This window comes from Rutidosis leptorrhynchoides, chromosome 9, assembly GCF_046630445.1.
Source record: "Rutidosis leptorrhynchoides isolate AG116_Rl617_1_P2 chromosome 9, CSIRO_AGI_Rlap_v1, whole genome shotgun sequence".
In the NCBI taxonomy this organism is placed as follows: Eukaryota; Viridiplantae; Streptophyta; class Magnoliopsida; order Asterales; family Asteraceae; genus Rutidosis; species Rutidosis leptorrhynchoides.
This window is the reverse complement of record NC_092341.1, coordinates 107,638,271-107,641,907: the sequence shown is the minus strand read 5'-3', so window position 1 is coordinate 107,641,907 and position 3,637 is coordinate 107,638,271. Positions and strand designations below refer to the sequence as shown.

Genomic DNA, 3,637 nt, shown 5'->3' with positions numbered 1-3,637 from the left:
GGACAAGGGTAAGGGCATACGGTTGGATTAGTTGTCTCCCGTTTGTGTTGATAGGGGATGCTTTTAGGATAGCTTTTGAAGTGGCCGAACGTTTTGGGTAGTTTAGCCCTAAACCATGCTCGAGTGTCGTTTGGATTATAAACTATCATTTGTTGTTGGTCAAACTTGTATCACATTCGTTAATAGGCCTTTGTGCCTTTTTGTAAACATTAAACTCGTAATATGTTTTGACGAATCGTGTGGAATGGGTTACATATTTAATTGGCACGTAAATGTGTATTATATTTTAAATAAATAAAAAAATTTATCGTACGGAGTACGGGTTGGGTTGTTTCAAATTCATTTTATTGAAAATTTTTCAAATTTTCACAAAATTTGGCAAATAAACTAAGTGTAAACCCGAGAGAATTTATAACCCTTCCCCACACTTGAGATCATGCAATGCCCTCATTTGCATGAAATCAGACTATAATTATAAATTCATGAGGGTGATTAGCGTAGAAAAGTGATTAAAAATACCGAATTTGCAAACATATTATTTTATATCACATTTGATATTTTGCGTCTTGTCGTCAAAATTAGTAGCTTTTGCTGAACTTAATGCCAGTCTTTGAAAGTGCGCTGTTTTACTCCGTTTTGTATATAAGATAAACTACAAACATATAATATATATATATATATATATATATATATATATATATATATATATATATATTTATAAAACCTTTATTTATTAAAACAATTTAAATGAATAATTTTTTTTTAAAATTTTGTTTCCTTTTACTTTAGGTAGTTTCGGTATGTTTACCTAGTCCGTCCCTTGACAAAATTTAAAATTTGTCGTTTTTAAAGCGATTGTTTTAAAAGCAAAGATTATTTTTTTTTGGGTTTTTTAATTTTTTTTGGTATACTTTAGATCAATAAAATTAAAAATAATGATAACAAAATTTTTCGCCGCGCCCTCGGGTAATGCAATTTCGGTTCCATGACCTAGTCTTCAACTTACGATGAATTTTAGAAATCATATTTTTTTAAACTTAATGAAATAAAGTAATTTTTGTTTTTAAATTCACACAAACTTAAATTTAAAAATGCATATTAATTTCATACAAAACCTACAAAACAAAAATTTAGAATGGGGGGAGAAAACTAGTTCTTTAGTGTCTACTAGTGGAAAAGATCAATCGAATTCCATTCTCGGAACTACACGAGAACAGAACAACTAACCCTAGACAGCATTATTTCTTAGAACATTTGAATCTCACCACACTTAGGTAGATGTGGTGTCGAAATTGTGGTTAACTTCATTGTCAATTTCTCTTGGACCATAATCAACTTGCATATCTGTGACTTTTGCTTTAAGCCATTGGTTGGATTCCTGTGTAATATCCACAAATTCAACTAGTTTGGCCTTTTCTTTAGGCGATAGATTGGATACTAACCGGTTATATAACTTAAAGTTCCCCTTGGTTCTAGCATCGCGAATCCGTTTAATAAGTTTCTTCATTGAACTGTTAATAACGGGATCATTTAATTTCGTACCAACAACAGGGTTCTTTGTTATCAAGTCATCATTAGGTGTCACTTCATCTTCCCCACACTTAGGCGTTTTATTATTGTTAAGCACTACCGTTGGAGTTGGTAAAACAATATGGTTCTTATCAATCATTTTTGTTGGTTCAACGATTTTGGTTAGTGGAGATTTAGACTTTCCACTCACAAAGGTGATCGATTTTTCATCATTACTAAGTGTCATTCTACCCTCTCTTACATCAAATAACGCCCCGGTGGAGGCTAAGAATGGTCGACCTAAAATTAGAGGAATGTTTGGGTCCTCTTCTATGTTAATGACAATAAATTCGACTAGAAAGGTTAAATTACCCACTTGAATGGGTAGGTTGTCAGCAATTCCAACTGAGTGCCTAATGGTTTGATCAAAGAGTCGAACACTCATTTCTGTTGGACTTAACTCACCTACTCCTAATCTCTTATATAATGAAAGAGGCATAACACTCACACTTGCACCTAAATCTGCTAGTGCATCATACATGACACAATCACTAAATAGACAAGGAACAATAAATTCACCCAGATCACCCACCCTGGGTGGAGGTTTTGGTGGAACTGTTTTCACCGGGATTATCTTTACAGTTTTTATTTCTTGTACTTTCTTATTCTTCTTCTTCTTTCCAAAGGTATCACAAGCTTTATTACCTATTACTTGCTCATACTCAACTCCTTTTCTTGGAAACGGGATGGGTGGTCTGTATGGTGCCACCACTGGCTTTACATACTCGGGTGGTGGTGGTGTTGTAACTTCTTCATTGTTACTCACATCTAATACCTTCCCATCTTCTGATGATGGTTTTTCAGAATTTGTTGACACCATATTAACATTCTCATTTCGAGGATTTACCTCAGTATTACTCGGTAGCTTTCCTTCTTCCCTCTCACTCATCATGCTAGCAAGAGTACCTACGTGTTTTTCTAGATTCAAAATGGAAGCTTGTTGAGTTCTTAATGACTGATCAAACCTCTCATTTGTTTGGGTTTGAGATGTAATAAATTGTGTTTGAGATTCCATTAGCTTTGCCATCATTTCTTCCAGATTTGGCGTTTTCTCTTCTGTTTGTTGTGGTGGTTTATACAAGCTAGGTCTTTGTTGATTGAAAGTGTTGCTTTGAGTTGGTTGGTTATTCGGACCTTGTTGGTTGTACGAGTTATTGTTGGGTCCATTTGGATTGTAAAGAATGTTTTGATTTCGATTGAAGTTTGGCCTTGGCGGTTGATAATTATTTTGATAATTATTTCCCGACCTTTGGTTCATATAGAAAACATTCTCACATTGTTCCATCGTTTGCTCAATGTGACAATCTTTCGTTAAGTGTGGTCCACCGCATTGCTCACAAGTGATTCGTATTGCGTGAATATCTTTAGTCATCTTTTCCATTCATCTTTCGAAAGCATCTATTTTTGCGAAAACAGAATCAAAGTCATGGCTAGAATCGGCTCTAGCCACTTTAGATGAACGAAAGATATCTTTTTCTTGATGCCACTCATGTGAATGGGATGCTGTGTTATCAATAATTTTGTAAGCTTTAGTTGCGGTTTTCTTCATAATGGAACCACCAGCTGTTATGTTGATGTCTTTTCGTGTAGCAATGTCGCATCCTTGGTAGAATATTTGTACTATTTGATAAGTATCTAAATCATGTTGAGGACATCCTCTCAACAATTTTTCGAATCTTGTCCATGCATCATATAATGTTTCATTTGGCTTTTGCACGAACGTAACAATTTCTCCTTGAAGTCTCACAGCTTTAGATGCCGGAAAGAATTGTTTAAGAAAATTTTCAACTAAAACATCTCATGTATCAATCGCCCCTTCAGGAAATGATTCTAACCAATCTTTGGCTTCTCCCTTTAAAGTCCAGAGAAATAACATGAGATAGATCTGTTCATCCTCAACTTCTCTGATTTTGAATAGAGTACAAATCCTATTAAAGGTTCGGAGATGTTCGTTTGGATCTTCTTTTGGCGTACCACTATATTGGCATTGATTAGTTACCATGTGTAGGATTTGTCCTTTGATTTCATAATTTGGCGCATTAATGTCTGGCTTAATAATGGCGTGACC

General features: G+C 34.6%; 1 non-coding gene across 1 annotated transcript; it reads left to right on the top strand.

Moving 5' to 3' along the window:
• The first annotated feature begins 3,206 nt into the window (after positions 1–3,206).
• Positions 3,207–3,313, top strand: LOC139869759 (small nucleolar RNA R71). The gene has a single exon (XR_011766340.1). It is a non-coding gene; the product is annotated as a small nucleolar RNA R71 (small nucleolar RNA).
• Positions 3,314–3,637: the final 324 nt, after the last annotated feature.